This window comes from Caretta caretta, chromosome 6 (assembly GCF_965140235.1).
Source record: "Caretta caretta isolate rCarCar2 chromosome 6, rCarCar1.hap1, whole genome shotgun sequence".
NCBI classification, from domain to species: domain Eukaryota; kingdom Metazoa; phylum Chordata; order Testudines; family Cheloniidae; genus Caretta; species Caretta caretta.
Window position 1 is genome coordinate 106,779,696 of NC_134211.1, and position 22,206 is coordinate 106,801,901.

Genomic DNA, 22,206 nt, shown 5'->3' on the forward strand with positions numbered 1-22,206 from the left:
TATTATCTACACATTCCTGACAGGTGTTTGTCTAACCTGCTCTTTAAAATCTCCAGTGATGAAGATTCCACAACCTCCATGGGCAATTTATTCCGGTGCTAAACCACCCTGACAGGAAGTTTTTCCTAATGTTCAACCTAAACCACCCTTATTGCAATTTAAGCCCATTGCTTCTTGTCCTATTCTCAGAGAATAAAACAAACACTTTTTCTCTCTCCTCCTTGTAACAACCTTCTATATACTTGAAAACTGTCATGATGTCCGCTCTCAGTCTTCTCTTCTCCAGACTAAACAACCCCAATTCTTTCAATCTTCCCTTCTAGGTCATGTTTTCTAGACCTTTAATCATTTTTGTTGATCTTCTCTAGACTTTCTCCAATTTGTCCTCATCTTTCCTGAAATATGACACCCAGAACTGAACACAATACTCCAGTTAAGGCCTAATCAGAGCGGAGTAGAGCAGAATTATTTCCTGTGTCTTGCTTACAACATCCTGTTAATACATTCCAGAATTATGTTAGACTGGTCTAATTCCCTGGATTGTCTTTATTTCCCTCTTTGTAGATTGGCACTCTATTTGCCCTTTTCCAGACCTCTGGAATCTCTCCCATCTTCCATAACTTTGTCTGAAGGCTGTCCTACTTCCTTATCCTATCTTTCTAGAGGAGCAATTAGTAGACTTTTGGACTCCAAATATCACAGAAAATATCTTCAGAGAACTAGGGATATACTAGGCTATGTTAATTGGTCGGGGAATAAGAGGGCAATTTGAACTGGCTTCGGTGGCATAAGAAGCCAACAGTGGGGGAGGTATTAGAGATATGGGGTGTCTCTATTGAAGTCAATGAGCATTTTGACATTGATTTCAGTGGATCCAGGGTTTCACTCAAGCTCTCCTCTCACTTCTTGGAGCGAGAGTTTTGCAGTTATTCATTTTTCCCCTTTTACAAATGATGAAAACAAAGCTCTTTAGTATGTATGTTTATAATTCTCAGCATCAGGAAACAACAACAAAAAGATCCTTGAGATGTTGTCAGCTTTGCAATGTAAATGCTACAGGCTCCTTTGTATTTTTCCTGCCTAATAACTTTGGATAACTTCCTGTTTACTGTCAGTGCATCTAATGCACATGTCAGACTGGTGCAGCACTGACATGATATAGCCATTAGACACACATTGATAGCAAAGAGGAAGTTACTTGATTCTGACAGGAAAAGACAATTACCCACAAGTAGTAACATATAAGGATATCATGTGACTGCTCTGCTTCAAAACCATGTATCACATGGTGATAACACAACGTTTAAGAAATGTTCGGAGATGCTGGGACTGTAGATCTTCTCCCCGTGCCCACAAGCTTTCTGCATTAACATGCACACCTGCTTCAGTCCCATCTACATCTGAGCGTGCTGCTGAGCTATGTTTTACTGTTACTCTGGATTATATTCCACAATAGTCAGCGTGATTGCTACACCTCAAGATCATCATGTTATTTTCCTTGCAGGATTAAGTGAGTGCATGCTACACACATTTAATCTATTTTAATGTCTTTTCAAGACCCAAAAAATCACTCTTGGTACATTTTCCCCACACACACTTTTCTGTTGTTTTTGCCCACCGTGCCATAACTACCCATAGAGCTGAGGTCATAAGAACTACCATGTTACATGGTAGAAAGAGAATACACAAAACAGAAAAGCAGAACAATTTATTGTACATGTCACATGTTCATCAGCCTTCCCTTAAAATGCAAGAGTGCAGTGGATTAAGAATGGGAGCTACATAAATTGCTGTTGATGATGTTTTTAAGTACAGCACAAAAGTATCAAAGGGCACCAGATCTTTGAAATTAAGGAAGAGCAAAAAATGTCATTTGGCAATGAAACAATACAGTTTAATTTGGGCCATAAAGTGAGTTTTGTGAATCTGTTTGCTAGTTTGTAAACTAGCCCTTACACTGGTGCACTGTATCTGAGGTATCAAAAGGTAAGGAATCAGTCAAAGTCCTATACATATGTTCTTGCCTTTACTAAGATTTGCATAAATGCCGAGTGTGCTACCTGAAAGCGTTCTTGTCTTGATTTATGGGTGCGTTTGTATTGCTCATATCATAAATCTTCTCCTCTAGGACACTTCTGTTCTGGTATTTATTGACCAAAGACAATTTGCTTTAAGAATGTTTTGAGATCTTGCCAGATATGCACTAGGGGATATTTGAGAAAACATACAGTACTCAAATGAATGAATATAGGCAAGTGCATGAGCTCACTACCTGGCTAAACATTTTACCATAATATTTGAGTGCCCTATTTTATTAAGAGAAATCTATGTCTTCATATGCATCTATTTACCATAGTCAATTCATTAAGGGCAAATCAAAATAAGTGCTATAAGAAGATAATTCAGGCTCGCAATCTAAGGCTGGTAATTGTGGTTTAGTGGACAAGTGCTTAGGTATAGATCCTGTGTTCCTAACTCGAGCTCAGGTCCTAGCATTGCAGCCTCTTAATGTCAAGACAGGATACCAAAAGTTACCCTGTAAAGGCCCACATTTCTAAATGTCATCCACACTCTGCTCTGCTTCTGAGGAGGTTGTTTATTTATTAATTATTATTATTGTTGTTGTCATTGTTGTTCTCAAAGCATATATATGGTTCAGATTGATGTCGGAGATCCATTGGGATAGGTGTTATATGTACAAAAAGTAAGCCAGTCCAGGTTACAATCTAAATAATCAAGACAGACGAGGTTGGGAGAAAAAGTATTATCCTTATTTTATAGATGGGGAACTGAGGCACAGAGACTAAATGACTTGCCCCAGACCCGCCCTTCCCCCCCTCCCCTGTCTCCCCGAGAGTCTGTAGAGGAACCAGAAATTGAAACTCCATTCTCCCAAGTCAAAGTTTAGCCTCTGGCAACAAGAGCCTCCTCCCTCTGTTATGAAATTGTCTATATAATTTCAGACTGACAAGAAAATGGAGCGAGGGTGGAAGAGAGAGACTGTTCATCACCCAGAGTTATCACAGTTAACAACTCTGCCATTACCAGTGGATACATGTAATTAACAAACCATTCAGTAGACAACCCTGAATGAAAAGCACAAATAAAGCTGGAGAGTTCCTGGTATAACAATTTAGTTTTCTTTCCAGAGCAAAACAATGTGGCTGTGTGCAACCTTTTAACTTTTTTCCCCTCCTTTCTTCCTCTCACTCTTATATTGGATAATTATTTATTTTGTAACTTAATTAGCTAATTAGACATATGTTTTGGTACTTTTAAGAAGGAAGTCACTTTATTTAGTTGCTGGAAGCACGTGGGTTTGGTTTGGCTTCTATGATGTGGGTTTGTAATATAATAATTTTTCCTTATAGTGGTCTGAGGTTGTATAATATATTTAACTGATGCTAATTGATATTTTAATTATTAGGGGTAGAGAATGAAGCTGCTTTCTTTTAGAGTGGTTTTGCACAAACTTTCCTAAGACTGTATTTAAAGTGTATCTATTAATTAAGAATATCAGACACCTGTATGATACTTACAATCCTGCAAAAACGTGGGTGCTGTTTTTCATGGCAGATACTACAAGTATGCCTACACTGTGATAAAAAAAACGCTGCATCAAGTCTCAGAGCCAGGGCTAAGAGGGCTTGGGCTGCAGTGCTAAAAATAACAGTGTAGACAGACAGTCTTGGGTTGGAGCCCAAGCCTGAACAACGGTGACTCTGAGAGTCCAGGCTCCAGCCCAACCCCGAACATCTACCCTGCAATTTTGTAGCCCTGTAGCATAAGCCCTGTGAGCCCAAGTAAACTGCCCCAGGCCACCCACGGCCATGCCACGAGTCTTTTATTGTAGTTTAGACATAGCCTGGCTGCCTTTTCAAAAGCATGAGGACTTGCCCAGACCCCGCCCGTTAACTCAGCAGTATCCAAATCTAGTTCTGGAACAGCCTTCCAAGGGAAGCAGTGGGGGCAAAAGACCTATCTGGCTTCAAGATTAAACTTGATAAGTTTATGGAGGAGAAGGTATAATGGGATAACATGATTTTGTCAATCAAATGATCTTTAACTATTCATGGTATAGAGGCCCAGTGGCCTGTGATGGAATGTTAGATGGGGTGGGATCTGAGTTACTGCAGAGAATTCTTTCCTGGGTATCTGGCTGGTGAATCTTGCCCACATGCTCAGGGTTTAGCTGATCACCATATTTGGGGTCGGGAAGGAATTTTCCTCCAGGGCAGATTGGAAGAGGACCTGGGGGTTTTCGCCTTCCTCTGTAGCATGGGGCACGGGTCACTTGCTGGAGGATTCTCTGCACCTTGAAGTCTTTAAACCACGATTTGAGGACTTCAATAGCTCAGACATAGGTGAGAGGTTTATTGCAGGAATGAGTGGGTGAGATTCGGTGGCCTGCGTTGTGCAGGAGGTCAGACTAGATGGTCATAATGGTCCCTTCTGACCTTAATATCTATGAAAATAATATCTAGTTTGTACCTTTGAGGCACAACCCTTCACTGAGGGGGAGGTGCGGATAGAACATTGCAGTGAGAGCCCCAGGAGGAATTCTGGCCTGTTCCTGGGACCTCACACTACAGCACAAACTCTACCACTCTTTAAATAAGTGCAGTGGGGGGTCCCCATTGAACCAAGCCGAATCCAATGGCTGCTGTGGGGGGCGGGTTTGAGGTGTTCTGGGCTGGCTAATGACACTGGCACATGGATCAGTGACTTTGCTCCCTAGCCACACTGTAGCTAGTCTTGTGTAGAGGTGCATGGGGAGGTGCCTCCTCACACCTCCTAAACACTCATGCAGAGCCCTAGATGATGCTTTTAGCTGAACCCATTCATAGGTCAAACTGTACATGTCCATGGGAGTACCCTAACATTTGTCCCTTCTTTAGGTGCCGGATAGTGAAGCTGAAATCTAAATTTATACACATTAATATTCTCAATATTAATACACTCAAAAACACACATTCCAAGCTACCTATTTTGGTATTCACTAGAATCTATGCCCCATACCTGAAGAATACAGAAGAAAAAAGGAGGGCCTTTAAATATCTCTCAGACATCTTAACAGTTACAGCAGCTCCTACACAGTCAGCTGAAAAGTTGCTCTGTGCTTTTCAGTTTCCTGACAGTTTTGAGATTTAAAGGAATTTTTCTGCCTCTTTTTCACCCTCCCATTCATATATTCTTCATGGTGGTGGCTGTGAAAAACAAACCCCTTTCCCTAAGGGATCAAGGAAGGAAATTCAACAAGTCACTGCCTCTCCCCTTTCATTTTTTGTTTAGTTTGGATGGTCTCCGAAATAGGCTGGAATGCAAATGGAAGATGTTTGGCAGGTTGACATTTGTCTGCAAAACTAGGCAACGTGCCAGCTACATGGAGAAAGCTGGAGTGGGTTTATATACAGCAGAGGCAATGATGCCAGAGCACTTCAAACACATTCTCGGGTGAGAATAGTATGCTGCCCACTCCATTCCTCCCTATGGGTGAAATCCAGCCCTCTGCAAAGGGCCATGGCACAACATCAATTCATCACTTAAGCCCTGGGTTTAAGAAGTGCAAAATCCTTGTGCTAGTCCCCTCTGCACAGGACTGGATTTCACCCTAAATAAGAGTCTTGGGCTGTATAACAGATGTCATTACCAAGATTATACCCACCTATTGTGAGGAGAGCAGAACATTGGCATTTAGTTAGGTGGACTACAGTTCCTGCAGTGCATAGTTGGGGCCATAGCAGAGGCAGAGCGATTGTCTTTTATTCTGCATATCTGTGAAGAATCCACACATGTGAGGAGGAATTCTTAACTTGGGAAGAGATCAGGACTGACCCTCCTTTCATCCTTGGAATGGTAACTATGAACACACAGTACTGGCAACCTAATTACTGACCTGATGGATGATTAAGAAGTTCCATAGATGTATAGTATCTGGCTTGGTGTGCTGATGGCAATGTTTTTATTATACACAAGCACAGTCATCTGATATGCTTTGATTAAAATAGACAATTTTTAGATGGAGAGGTTAACATTTATTATTATTATCTCCATTTCTAAAGCAGGCATTTAGTAGCTCTCCACTGGAGTAGGAAGTGACTCCTAGATGGAGGATGTCTTTGTTAACAAGGTCAACACCATTATTTTGTATTGTTTGCATTAATGCTTGTTGGTTTGCATGCAGTGCAGGGTACGGCTGCATATTTTAACTTCAAAACAGTGGTGTGGCACTGTGTCAGAGAAAAGCAGAGGGACTAGGAGAGCATGGGGGTGCCTGAATGTGAATATTACCACTATAAAACCACAGTTTTCATAGCAAACTACTGATACTATGAGCAAACGGTCTCCATATCATGAACCAGCGCAAGGTCACTTTGAGTCTGTGTTTTAGCTTCCTTCAGAGGGCATCTGCTCCATAAATAAATCTCTTTGCATAGTGCATTAAATTAAAATGTAGTGCAGCGTGCTGAATGCAGGAAATATGGTTTTCAATTAAAAACCTCTTCACAGTGCAAAGATGCTGAGTGCTGGGATAGGGACTTACCAAACAATTTGTGAGATCATCCTCCCAACTGTATATTATCCCCTTGATGTGCAGACCTCCTGTTAGCTGCAGTGGGTGCAACAAGACTGTGCTAGTGGAGAGAATTGACAAACTGAGATGCTTCCCATTGAAAGTAAGGTGCTTTTAAGAATGTGGGGTTAACAAAAATACAGTCTACACAAAGAAAGTGAATCAAATGTTTATATTATATAATTGCTTTTGCTTGCTTTGACAAGGAAAATTATCTCTGTAAAGTGCCAGTTCTAAAATGCATACTTGCATACACTTGATGAGCGTAAGATCTCTGCACACCTAAGGCTAGATTGATTTTTTTTAAATCACATATGCAATTGAGCTGAATATTTTCCCCCCTTGCAGTTGCTGTCAGGAGCCTTTGAGATGAGGCGTTAACTCTGTCAATTGTGAAAGAAAGCATCAAATGAAAGCTAGTATGTTTTAGTATGTGAACAGGGTGCATCCAGCAAGAGGTTTATTGGAGGAAATAATTTAGGGAACTCAGAAGACAGGTCTCCCTCCTTTCCACCTCCCCCCGCCCTCCACACCCCAACTCCCAACGTTTGTCTGGTCAAATCACAGTTCATAGATCACAGAAAGAACCATTGTGTTCATCTAGTCTGGCCTCCTGCATAATACAGGCCCTAAGACTTCCATGACTTAATTCCTGCTTCACATCTAAGAGCTCTGGGTTGAACTACAGCATCTCTTTCAGGAAAAAAAAAATCCAATCTTAATTTAAAGATTTATAGTGATGGAGAAACCACCACAGCCATTCGTAAATTGTTCCAACGGTTAATTATTGTTAAAATTCTGCACCCTATTTCTAGTTGGAATTTGTCTGGTTTCAACTTCCAGCCACTGGATCTTGTTCTATCTTTGCACACAGCTATAAATCTGTTAATAGAGGACTCTTTAATCAAGCATACTGGACGGTATTGTGGTATTTAGGTAACCCCGAACATAATCTGTTTGGTGGTAAAACCTGGATTAGAGACCAAAACACAAGAGCAACCTTCTGCACTTCCGAGTATGCTGACCTTGTTCAAATCATTTACAAGTAACTTGGGACCTAAGAACAAACAGAAAATAACAGAAGCAAGAAGACTTAGATTAACTCTCTGAGACAGATTCTGAGCTAGTGTAAAGTGATGTAGCTTGTTTAAAGTTAATGGAGCTATGCCAATTCACACCATTGCCTCATATCTTATTACCTCCTTATTGGTCAGACTCATCATCTCTTCCCCATCTCTCTTCTCTTGGGTACCCATTTTACAAGCATCTTTTAGAAGTGTCATCAGGCTGATGGGGGGAAAAAATCACATTTCAAAACTGTCATGAAAATTTTCCACATTTTTCAACCGGTTCTCCTGGCAGTCATGTCAACTCTTCAGGAGCAGGGGAAATGCTAGTCCTGAAAGGTGTAAGGTTCAAGTTTCAGCTCAGGTATTGATTTGTAATAAACTTTGATCAGATGAAAATAGACACCACAATTGTCAGCAAGGATTGAACCTGACAATATCAGAAAAGAAAATGTTCCTGTAATTTAAGCTAATGGGATAACAATTTCCTGACAGAAGAGCTCATTAAAACCCCCCAAAAAATTTGACTGAATTTTGTCTCAAAAATGTTTAGGGGGGTTTTTTTGGTCAAAAAATCAAATTTTCAATGAACATTTTCATCAAAAAGTCAATATTCAGAATTGTTTTCACTAATTCTAGCTGTCAGTAATAACCGGTTCTTACCCTTGCAGGATCCAGCCACTAAGGGAGACGTGATCGTACTAAGTACGTGATCGTACTACACTACCACGGTAAATCAATCTAACTTACGCAATTTCCGTTAGATGACAAACGTAATTGAAGTCGACATAGTTAGATCTACTTACTGTGGTGGCTACACTGCACTGTGTCAACAGGAGAGCATCTCCCATCGACTTCCCTTATGCTTCTCGGGGAGGTGGAGTACACAAATCTATGGGAGAGTGCTCTCCCATTGATTTAGTGTGTCTTCACCAGACCTGCTAAATCGACACTCGCTGCATCAATTGCAGCAGTGTCGATCTACCGGTAAGTGTAGACATGCCCTAAGCCAATGCATTGTAAAACCATCCACTGTCAGATGGAGACAACTTCCGCAACAATTAAGGTTTTCAGTGGTAGTTGTTTCTGTTGATAAGCTACAGGCTAGGTGGGGAGATTTGCTATTGACTTCAGTGAGGGCTAGGTCCTTTCCCAAAAATCTTCCTTTCTTTGCTTAAGGTAAGTTTTGTAAAAAGAAAAGGAGTACTTGTGGCACCTTAGAGACTAAACAATTTATTTGAGCATAAGCTTTCGTGAGCTACAGCTCACTGCATCCGATGAAGTGAGCTGTAGCTCACGAAAGCTTATGCTCAAATAAATTGGTTAGCCTCTAAGGTGCCACAAGTACTCCTTTTCTTTTTGCGAATACAGACTAACACGGCTGTTACTCTGAAACCGGTAAGTTTTGTGTTTCCTTTTCTTTTTCCTTTTTGTCTTTTATTTCCCCAGCCTTACCAGCCACCAATCATCTCTCTTTATGTCTCCTTAATTTATCTGCTTCCTCCCCCACTCCCTGCAATCTTTCTTTCTCTGCTTCTCTCTCACACTTTACCTGCATTCCTATAATCTCCCCATTATGGCTCTCGCACTATCTCTATCCCGTCTCCTGAGTCTTCCTGCTTGCGCCATCTTTTACTCTCTTCCAAGTTACCCTATTTGGTAACACACTCTTTTCCCTCCCACATATCTTCCTCTCCACTGTCACTTTTCCTCTGTTGGTCCCTCTCTCACATCATCTTTCCTCTGTCTTTCACTGAGTTCTCCACACCGCACACCATTTCTCTCCTTTTCCCAACACCTCACAGACCTCTCAAGTGGGAAGGGTTTTCAGGACTCAGAGCCCCATTTCCCTCTCCTGCAAACTCTTAAATATTCAAGGCTGACCACCTCACCCCCTCCAGTTTGGCCCCTCTCGGGATCTGTTGCCAAGTAAGCAATGGAATGTGTAAGGTCCATTAACCCTTTCTGCTGTCCTATGCCTTTCTCCTTCAGGTCACCTCTCTTTCCACACTCCCCACGCTATTGATACTACCCCTAACCCTTCTTGATTCTGACAGCATAGACCTTATAATAAATCTGTCCTGGTATAACAATATTGCATTTTAAATCATCTTTATTTTTATAACTCTATCCCTGCCCTCTTTTTGTGACACACAAACCACATGCGCACTACTCAGATGACTATTAAAGAGAACACGTTAAAGACTGCTAAACAGAAACTCACTGCATGTAATAAATGCATTTGGACCTGATCCTGAGTGGGCCCAATTTATATAATAAATGCATTTGGGCCTGATCCCGTTGATTTGACAATATGTTTTGGAAGGTACTCAGCACCATGCAGGAATGGTCTTCACAGAACAGAACATGAAAATCATGCACTGACAAACTAAACTCTCTTTGTCTTATATGTGCAATTGTATTCTAAATTGGACAAGCTTTTTCAACAAACCAAAGCTGAGGGGAGGGAAAAAAATGTGAAATGAGTTCTTTAAAATTTCACTATGAGGGTTTTGTTTCACATTCATGCAGTGTCTTGATTTCTAGGGCATCCTACAACTTCTGACACAAACAGTAAAAACTGAAAACAATGAGTGGGAGAAGTGTACACACAACCTACTGTATTTTCTTCACAGGTTTTGTGTGTGCACTTCCCTCCCCCCCCCCCCCCCCCAGTGTTGTGTGAAAGCGCTTGCTGAGGTGCTACAACCTGAATATTAGCTGTAGCTTTGTTTCAATATATTTCCTGAGAAACATTGGAAGTGATTTTAAATAAAAATAGTAAATAATAAATAGATAGACAGATAAATAAATAAATAAATAAGGAGGTTGGCTGGGCCAAACAACTCTCTTAGACCCACAGTCCAAAATATTGAACTGTGATGCCTGTGAAACTCATTTGCATTTGAGATTGCACTGATACAAATGAGATAAGAAGTGAGCCATACAGCATTTGTTTAATTTTTGGTAGATACTGTTTGCCTAGTACCTTGTAACTGCAGCAAGATACACTCATGCCACTTTTCTTATCAAATTATGGTCAACGTTATTTCCAACACGGATATTGAAAGTTGGTAATTAAATAAGTGGTGTGATTTCCAGAGTGACTTCATACCTATAGCTGCCTTTGCCTATTTTTTGTATGTGTAAAATTTAAAACTCATTGGGTTTCACTGAAATACAGAGATATATTATCTCTCTATATCATAACATTCATCAGTGGTCCACGTCTCCGAAATAAGGAGTAGTAGCTCTTATCTATTAACAATTCAGCAGCCACAGAGTGGTCAAGAGTAAGGATGGGGAGGTCAGAGTTGTGTTGCAGAATAATGAGGCTCTTTGAGTGACCAAGAAACTCAACAGACCACAAGAAGCTGCACAGGAGGCTTTCAGCTGGGTCAGGCCAACAGCAAAGGAGAGACCCAAAGAGTCTTCATAGCTGGGGGGAGAGGAGGGAGGGAGGGAGGAACAGATCCCAGATAGGGGACATACAGTCCCAAGGCATTTCAGCAGAAACAAGAATTCACGTACACAGTAGATGTCATGAGACGTAGAGCAGGGCAAAACATGTTGAGGCAATGAGATATGAGACTTCAAGGCATTAGAGTGCATGGACAGTAGGGTGCATGAAGGAAGGGTTGAGATCACTATGTAGTTGAAACACAAAGTAAAAGAAAACCCGAAAGCAAAAGACAAAACCCTGAACCCCTGAAGCTTGAGTAAGTATGCACACAAAAAATTCACAATAAAGTGAAGGCATAAAAACCAAACGTTACCAAGCCCACCCCAGTCAGCATAGGTGCCGACTCCGTGGGTGCTCCAGGGCTGGAGCACCCACACAAAAAAATTATCAGGTGCTTATTACCCACTGGCAGCAAGCTCCCCCCTTCCTGCCCCAGCAACTCCCGTGCATTGGTGTCTCCGACGATCAACTCCTCCCCCTCCCAGGTCATTTGTGGGGACTGGATTTCTGGATCTAATAGCATTGTTCTCTATTGTTCCAGCTAAGAACTAGGTTCATGAGCTCAATGGCAATAGCAGACACCTAAGCATCTATTATGTGATTTGATCACTGATGAGGACAAAAGAATGTGGATTACACACTCTTGGTAGCCAAGGGAGCTTCAGAGGTTCACAGTCTCTCAAATACCTGCAGACAACCAAACTAGGGATGTCATAACACCAACACAATTATAAATCCTGAAAAATATGAAGGAATAAACCCCCACAAGGGATGGACAATGAAAGAATCATTATAGTAAATCAGACTTGAGAAAGGAACAAAAATCCATATGGAAAGAAAAGACTGGAAAGACAGATTTTAAAAGCTATTGGTCACTCCATGTAGATATGTGAATGTCTACAGACTAGGGACCGAATGGCTAGGCAGCAGTTCTGCGGAAAAGGACCTAGGGGTGACAGTGGACGAGAAGCTGGATATGAGTCAGCAGTGTGCCCTTGTTGCCAAGAAGGCCAATGGCATTTTGGGATGTATACGTAGGGGCATCACCAGCAGATCGAGGGACGTGATCATCCCCCTCTATTCGACATTGGTGAGGCCTCATCTGGAGTACTGTGTCCAGTTTTGGGCCCCACACTACAAGAAGGATGTGGATAAATTGGAAAGAGTCCAGCGAAGGGCAACAAAAATGATTAGGGGTCTGGAACACATGACTTATGAGGAGAGGCTGAGGGAACTGGGATTGTTTAGTCTGCAGAAGAGAAGAATGAGGGGGGATTTGATAGCTGCTTTCAACTACCTGAGAGGTGGTTCCAGAGATCTGCTTTAGAAACTATTTTGGGGAAGTTATATGGTCTGTGTTATATAGGAGGTCAGACTAGGTGATCACAATGCTCCCTTCTGGCCTTGGATTCTATGAATCTGTGAACAGTCATGCAAATAGGGCAACTGATGCATAAAGGTTAATATTTCTGCAGCTCTGTACTATATATGGTATTTCAGTATTTACACTGATAACTCATATTTGCTAAATCTGAGTCCAACGCATATTTTACAGTGACTTCTTTTCATTATAAATTTACTGCATGAAACACCAACACTGAAAGCCTACAGACACAGGTACAGTTTTCCTTTGAGGATGCTGTGGGTGTTAAAACATTACATTTCGGGTATGTACCTTTGAAAGATCTGAACTCAATTTTACATTACCCTAGAACTTTCACAAAGACTAGAAGTCATGGCAGGAATAAGGGAGAAGTAATGGACTCCCCTTTACTTTAGATTTCTGTGGAAACTTCTTTTCATTGCCAGACCAGGTCCTGGTCTTGCACTCTTTTGCTAAGATACTAAGGTCAAACCACAATTAAAGTTTAATCATCTGTGCTGTTCTTTTTATTTTAAAATATAATCCCTATGGTTAAAAAAAGAGAGAGTAAAGAGTTGACTAACATATATTTATGAGTATTTAATACCTTCAGATCTAACACAATAATGACAATTTCTATTTGGCAAAGTTATGCATGCTAAATACATTACTGATCCAGTCCATACTGCTGACATGTTACAATTATTTCTATATCCGAGCATATTTGAAATGTAAACCTGGAAGAATTTGAAATATTAAGCATGCATAATCAAGCTTTAATGCATCAGGCATTTGTGGTGAAGGCATTTTTTTCTTCTCCAAACTCTCCTGTAACACTGTTAAATAATTCTTTTACTAGGTGTATTCTGTTTGGCTTCATACAACTGATGGATAAAATAATCAACATACTTTAAAGCCCCGGACACATTTGATTCACAGATACATTTCATTATCTTTCCCCTACAGGTAGGCCACTTTTATATCTCTCTTTTCACAAAATAATGGTACACTAGGCATTATTCAATTTAACATGTTGTTCTACCTGGTTCAAAAACTAATTAGCTCTGCCTTCACAAATAGGTGCCTCAGTGAAAAACAAATAGGCTAGGTCTGTTCTCTTCTGAAGAACTAATTAAAAGTTAAATTAAACATACTGTAATCAAAGAAAGAACATGTCAGGTCTCTTCAAGGACTGAGTAGTTTGTGGGTTTGTTTGGATTTTTTTATATTGGGGGATTGTTTTGTTTTGGGGGTGGTTCAATTCTAATTTTTAATAGCTTCAGCTTTTAAACACAGAAAATGTGACTTCTTCTGCTAGCTGAAAAAAAATGGGCAGGATTCTCAACTGGTGTAAATCAGCATAGCTTCTTTAAAATCAGTAGAGATATGTTGATTTATACCTGCTGAGGATCTAGCCCAACTTGTATGTAATCTAGCCAGGGAACCTTCATGGTTTTGCAAATTATGCAGTCTTGTATCTAATGTCTTTCATGATTAACAGAGTTGTCTCATATTGTAAATGTTGCTGTTTTTCTTGTCTAAGAATATATTGGTTAAAGTCATCATATGGAAAAAAAACCAATATCTTGATATAAAAGAGTTCACTTAATTTCCTTCATGGCTATTAAAGAATCCAGCGGTGGTACAGTGCTCAGAAGCCACAGAGTCCAAATGCTATTACTATGCAGAGGTGGGAAATGAACATCAAGTTACCCAAAATCAACACTGTCCAGGCAGAAAACTTGCATCTCACAAAATAAATTACTTGTAACACTAAATGTCTATATGAAATATTAAAGTTTTAAACTGTTCTGTGTTACCCATTTTAAATACAGTCACCCAACTTATGCTGCTACTTCTCCAACCATATCTGAAAGTGAACAGGCACACTGCATCAATCAGATGAAGACTGCAGTGAGAAAAATAATCTGCCATCAAAGCAAAACACATAAATACATAAATAAGGACAGTGTTACATAAAATATCAGCAGTACTGGAAAGTATGTAAACGAGTAGTTAAATACGTAAAGGTATTTTCCTCTTCCCCCTTGCCAACCTGTGCTCGGTTTTATTTGGTAATTTAAGAGTCTGGTTCATTAGGCAAATATTTATGAACTTGTTTTTAACCAAAATCCCATCCATAGCTGCACCTGAGAGTTACTCCAACCTCAAATTGGAGTAACTCTCGGGGATCAGCAAATTGTTTGCGTAGCCACGGAGGGGGAATTAAAAATCTTTTTGAATCAGGATTAACGGTCCACAGGAGGAGGTGGAAGAAAGCTCATTTCCATAAACTCTGCATCTCCCAGGCTGCTTCTCAACTCTCCATGGCCTCCAGACATGTGTGATGCCACACCACACACACCCCACCCCATACACACTAAGAAAGCATTACTAGAGACTGCAAGAACTGGATCCTTGCTAAATCTGCTGGGATGGGGCACTGCCGGCTTCAGCATCAACTCCAGCCTCATGGAAGGTGGCAACTAATATTGACAAGACACATCCGTTCATCACAGCTCACCTTTGCCTGTGTCATAAACGACATTGTCAAACAGGCTGAATGTTGCTGAGAAAACATGCCACCTTTATTTTCTCCTCCTGATTAAAGGTAGAGCACATGATTTTCATACTGTGCATCGGCATTGAGCCATCTACCTGCACTTATTGTGGTCTACGCAAACCTTCTCATCAATGACACACAAACTTTGCAACTCCAAGAACTTCACTGGCAAGTGAGTTAAGCACATCTAATTTTCATACTCGTGGACTTAAATCTCCCCCAAAACGTTCACAGCCACAATATCTGCTTGTGTTTGTGTTTGTCTTCCATGCTAGATGAATGGATAAAGCTGGTTGGGTTCAAAAGCAATTAATACTGTAAGGTGACCCTCACAGCACTGTAACTTCCGAGGAAAGACAGACTAGGGCTGCATTAACTTTGCCGCAGAGTCCTTTTGGATTGTGAATCACCAACCCACACCACTGAGAGGATTCCAGAGCAGCTACAGACATAATGTGTCCCCAGCAGCATGGCTGCAATACAGCTGCATTGCCAGGGGCACCAGAGCCAAGGTAGAGATACAGGGTCTAAGCCTCCACCAGATCCCCAAGAACCTGGTCTTCCGGGAACAAACTACATGACTCTTTGATGGGGAGAGGAGGGGGAAAAAAATCAAACAGCCCACTCTCAACTGGAGTACTTGGAAGAAACGCCTTGTTGGGAAGCTTGTCATGGCTCCATCACTCCCTTAAGGCTCTCTTCTTCCAGGTTTTACTGTAGAAGGGACCAACCAATCTGGGTCTTATTTTAACTTGTGAAAAATAAACCTACCACCCAGTTGCAAGTGTTGTGAGTACTGCCTGGGTCCTATCCCCAGATTTATTACTCTGGTGCTGGATTCTACACCTTACTCACTCTGAGTAGTATCCTGGTATGTAAGTAGTCCTATTGATTTCAGAAGGACTGCTCACAAAGTAGTACAGAGAAGCATGGCAGAATCAGGTCCAAGTGACTGGAGATCCAGGGGATGGAAGCTAGTATTGTATTGTATAGCACATGTTTCTGGTAATTGTATTTATGATCTTTGGGGAATCAGAAGCACAACATCCATCAGCATTAATTGTGGTTATACAGCTAAATCTCTACAGCACCGTGTAGAGATGTCCCATACTGTACTTCCCTGTGTACTTGCATCTGTTATAAGATCTGTTGATGGATGGATTATAAATGGAATCAGGTGTAGAAATCAATGTTTGAAATGCTCAAAAAAACAAAAATGCAGAACACAGCTGTGGGTGTCTCATTTGAGACTCTGGCTAAAAGTTAACCAGCTTGAGTTCATTTCTCTTGGCGATCCTGCGATTATTCACCAGAGCACCTTTCAAATTTTTGGAATGAAAAATGTATGAGAAAATCTGGCCCGTTTTCAAAAAATGGAAATTTGCTGCTAACATGTTCTAATTTTCTTGCAATTTTTGACAGAAATTTTAAATAAAAAAAAGATTAGTTCTGTGAAATCTTTGAGGGGTGCTGGTTTTTCATTTTTCTCTATTGCCAATTGTGGTTGATATATCAGTCATTTGGGCCTCAAGAGTGCCAACATTTACACAGGTGTTTTATTTTAAGCACCTGTGTAGTCTGTTGGGTGTTCCTTTACCCTCCAAGTAGAACACCTTGGATGAGATTCTGTGATGCACACTTTAGAGACTTTAAGCTCCCTTTGTACCCTTTGGATTCTGGGCTGCTCCAGAGAGTGGAGAGGCTCTTAGTATAATTTAGATAAATAACCCTCAAGGCCTATCTAAACTACAGCACATCCTCAGACTTATGGATGTCTGCCATATCATCTGCATTTGGGGAGTTCTTCCTGAGCCAAATCTGCAGCTTTTATGCCCCTTCATGCCAATCTAGCCCTTTTACCAGTCATAAAGAGGATGAAGCTGGGATGACGATCTCACCGCTTGTGTTTATTGTACCTGTCCCCCAGGCCCATCTCCTCCTTCAGTTTCCTTCCCAAAACCCACCTCTGTAAGCTTGTTTATTAAGAAGGGGCGAGATCCTTGGGCCCTGCTCCATTGCATTTCCATCCCCCCCCCGCCCTTATACGGCCCTTGCATTGGGATGAAGGATGGCCAGATTCACACAGACCCTCCCAGTCCTTCCATAGACTCCTCATACCCAGAACCCACCTGTTTTTTGCTTGGTGCTTCTCAGGGAGGTCCTATGGAGGTGAGCTTGATGCTGAGCAAAGAATGTGCACCGCTATATATCCTATACAATCTCTGCTCCCCACTCCCTTGCAGCAAATGCAGGAAGGGCAACTGTGTAATTTCAGAAGAACGGTCATATTCGGTCAGACCAATGGTCCATCTAGCCCATCATGTCTTCCGGCAGTGGACAATGCCAAATGCTTCAAGAGGGAATGAACAGAACAGGGCAGCTATCCAGTGATCCATCCCCTGTCATCCACTCCCAGAACCAATGAATATAAGTCTATGAACCCAAATGTCATTCAGCAGCCTACATTACCTTCCCGGCATTAGCACCATGATACCAGGGTGACTGGTTCTCACCATATATATCTAAAATTGCTAGACTGATGATGATGTGTAATAGGTTATATGCACTTCATAGCACCAGTCTTTTAGGACATTTTTTGCAGATATTTCCTTTGTTGTCTTTAGAAACTGTGCAGTGGCATATGGCATCAGTGCAAACTGGTGCTGATACTCAGAGGCCATGCCCACTGTGTCAGGATTTTAAATATTACCACAATCAGCAAGTAAGAAATAAGATATGACAAGGAAGTGTGATACTGTAACATAACAATGTACCTCGAAGGACACCTGTGAGGAAGGAGGTGAAACTGAGTGTATTCAACTGCCCAAGGTGTGATTTTTATCTCAAACTATAATGTAATAAGATGTGATAATAAAAAGGCACAAGACTGAAACAAACCAGGTCTTTTTTAAAAATGTCAACATGTTTATGCTGTAAGAAATGTTGTGCAGTTTCCTGCCTCCTAAACAGAATAGTTTTAAAGATAGTGGCTGTAATTTAACATCTCTCTCTTTCTTAACAAATCCATTAGCAGTTGATTCCATTTTCCTCAGCGGGGTTGTGGATCCAACATTCTTTTAGCACCAAAACCTGCCTTGTTGACCTCCAAGATTGCAGGACTGTGTCTGATTTGGGGTTTTTTGTTTGTTTAAAGCATCAAATATTAAGAAATGATTAAAAGAACAAATACAGTATACAGCTAGCTACATATTCTCATGACCCCTTACCTCAGATATGTTCATAGGTGAATTATTAACAATCCCCTAAGCTTCCCTGACCATACAAAAACTAAACAGATTGAAACAAAAACAAAACAATATTTACTAGACTTTAAAAAGCACTGTCACTTTGTTACATGTGTGTACAATAAAATAGGGTCTCTGTCTCACTACCATAGAAACAATATGCAACAATTTTAAAAATATGAAAAACACAACAGATACATAATGAATTGAAGAAAGAATACCCATCATGGCCCTAATTCTGAACGTGCTGAGCACCCTCTATTCCCAGAGACTTTAATTTAACCTCATAGGAGATGTCTGAACATTTGATGATCAGGGCGTTAAAATCAAATCTTCCTTCTTTAGCAGTTCTTCCAACAAACCTCCTAGTGTTGCTTATTTTCATACGTTCATTCAAGACTCCTCAATATAATCCATTCATGTCTTATAAAATATGTTTGGAGAATATGAACAAGCATGATATAGATATTGTCACAAATGGCTTTCAAGAACATGCTCAGTTCTGATGTCCACTTTTGGTGCAGACTGGAAACTCTCTATTTCAGTGTTATGAATAGAAAAACCAGGCAAACCCTGATCCTTGTTTTCCCTGAAGCATGCCATAAGTGTCTCCTAGGTCATGTAGACAAGATAACGAGTCGTAACAATTTTGGCACATACAGTCCAATTAGCACCAAATGAAAAAACTGAAGCAAGAGGACAGAAGGATGTGGAAACAAACAAATGCTAAATGCCATGCTATGATTATTGCATTATTTATTTAACTATTCACATCCCATTGAGATGACACATCTCAGTTCTAAAGCCATTCTGCTACTCTCATCAGCTGTGCTTGAGCAAGGGTCTTAGCACATGCTTAACTTTAAGCATGTGAATAGTTCCACAATGGGACTATTCACATACTTAAAGTTAGACACATGCTTAAATATGTTGCTGAATTGGGGCCATAGTCTTTAAGCTACACATTAAATCCTGCCTGTTTATTTAAGCTTGTGATGGACTCTGAAGCTTGCTCAACATGAGGCATTCTTCCATCAGCACCTTTTTGTGGCTAGCATGCAAAAACGTTAATTTACACCTTTACTCCTTATCATTTCAGCTTAATTTATTTTCCTTGTCTCTCTCCCACATTGGGTTGCCCTACTTCATGTCTTGTCTGTGTAAGATTCACTGAACCTGAAGCTCTGTAAGGCATTATTTCCCTGCTTTCCTTCCCTTCATAAAGCATTCAGTTATCAGGATTCATAAGCTGGGTTTGATCAGTGCTTAGATGGAAGACCTTTACTAGAAAAAACAGGAAGATGTGTTTGTGACCCAGTAAGTGGTACTATTCCTTCTGGATCAATATTAAACTCATGCTCCAACTTGGTAGTCAGAAGGGACTGTGCTGTTGGAGGTGCTGTATTTTGGATGAAGCATAAACCTGAGTTTCTGACTACTCGACTTCCTTAAAGATCACATAGTAAAATTCACAATAGAAAGATTATTGTCCCCAGTGTTCTACTTTCCAATTTGGATAATTAAATCCTGTGTACCTACATTTCCTCTGTAGTTTCAACTGGATACATTTATTTCTTGCTTCCTGACTGTTTGAATTTTTGTGGCACAATGCACTGTTAAACAATTGTCATACTCCTCTCCAGAGACAGGTGCATAGGAGTTTAGATACTACAATGGTGAGAATTGTAACATTATATATATATAAATAAATTTCAGTCATGGGTGAAGTGATTCATAGATACATATGGGACACTTCAGGATGAGAGGCAGTTAAACATAAGACAGTGATGTTATCATGCTTTGTATGAAGGATGCTATGTAAGATATTAATGTATTTCATTAAAATGACTCTTAATGTCAATACATACTGTGACAGCTCCATGATTTCTTACTTTAGTAGGTGCTTTACTAGAAGTTATAACTTTACATTATTCAGCCACAATATTCTCCATAGTAAATGTTTTGTCTCTGTTGTCAACATACTTATGCCCCATGAAAAACCATTGCTATGGTGATGAGTATTTTATGGTACAGTATTCGCTTAATTATAAAACTGTTCTTGAGCAGATGAACTAATGTTGCTTTCAACTGCAGAATTCATTTTTGAAATTAAAATATATGCAAATAATTGTGCCATAACCCATTCTCAACAGACATCATCTCAGATTGATAATTATTTTTGTGTATTAAAAATGTTAGAGGTAAATGTAAAAGTTATTGCAGTTGATATTTAAGAGGGCTTATTTTTATAACTCTAAGATGATATATACCTTTGTTATATGCTGAAGTACTGTGTGGTGTTAAAATGCAAAAGTTACAATAGAAATAAAATGCTTTCTATTTCTAGACTGAGCATAAGATCATGCAGAAGAAAAATGTAAGATGCGGCTTTATTAAGCATTTATTTGTAAATAGCATCATCCTAGGAAAAATGACATATTTAGTTTTCTCACTTTATTACCACTTCCACGGAGTTCAATGTTTTCTTCAAATCATTATGATTATTATACTCAGCCTGAGCATTTGACACCTGCTGTTTCTAAACTTGATCATAAATGTTTCTGCATATATATCAGTACACATAAGAAGAAAAAAATCCTGACTACAATAATGAAAGGAGATTATTTGTTAAAAAATGCTTTTCCCAATAAGCAAAATCAGCTAAACCAGAGGGATCTGGAATCTGGAAAGAACAGGGTATGTGCATTCAAATTAGTAACAAGAAAATTATGCTTGTTAAAAAGAGACAAAAAAATCCTGCTACCAGAGGAAGTGAGAGTGGTTGAATCACCTCAATTAACTCTCTGCAGTCTGAAAGAAAAGCAATGAGACTAACACGAAGAAGACTGATAGTAAAATTGTAAAAAAGTTCAGAAATGCTTGAGTGAAAAAGGCTGGGGCAGCTTTACATAACGTGAGTAAGAACAATATGTGTAATGTTGTAGTTTAATTTTTATTCATTATTTCAATAGGAAAAAGAAAAGGGATCAGATACTGTTTAATATCTACTAGGTTCTAACCACCAGAGCTTTGCATTTAAAATCATCTGAAAGCTCTTCTCTCTTGCCTATTCCTCTTAATTTGCCTCTCCTTTTCCTCTTTATTTATAATTGGATAATATAATATTGGAACTGTACGATTAACTCTGTAAGGCCTTTTGAGATACATGCTTTATGGAAGATGCTATAGTATATAAAAGAAGGCAGTATGGTGCCTGTTCTGATCACTAATTAAAATAGACAGTGTGATCTTTTTTTTGGTCTGTGTTTCTTAAAAGTGAGAGTCTGTGTTTCCTTTAAGTTAACGATGGACTCCATTCAGCAAAGCTTGTAAGCACAAGCTTAACTCCAATCATGCTCTCAAGTCCATCGCTATTCAGCGAAACACTTAAGCACATGCTTAGTTAAATAGGTGGCATGCTGAATCAGGGCCACAGATCCCAAGACTATGGGCCTGGTCTTCTGAGTTACTGAGGGCTCTCAACTCCCACTGGATTTCAGCACTTTTGTACTGAGACCAGAAGTGCAATAATAAATGATGCGGTAACATACCCAGGGAGGTTTAGAGAAGTTCCCTAAAATTGATTGCTATTCATTGGGCCTAGGGTAAGACACATCTGTTTGCTTTGATTAGAGGCAGGAGAAAATTAATCTCTTGAATTTGGCAAAATTTGGGGGCAAGGAAGAGGAGGTCAATTTTTGGTGCCTGGATCTGGAAAGGGCACCAGTGGTTCATCCATTTCCATAGCCAATCCCCAATTTCTGTTTCCTGTCTTGGGTTAATGGATGTGGCTTACTGCAGGTAAGTGTTGGTAGAATGAGGCAAGGTTTACTGCATGCTTATATAGAATTTTGCTTTGTGGAGGACAGTTGCCTTCATGTTTTCATACATTTGCCTGCAATATGAATGCTGTTGTTTGCATTTTATTTTA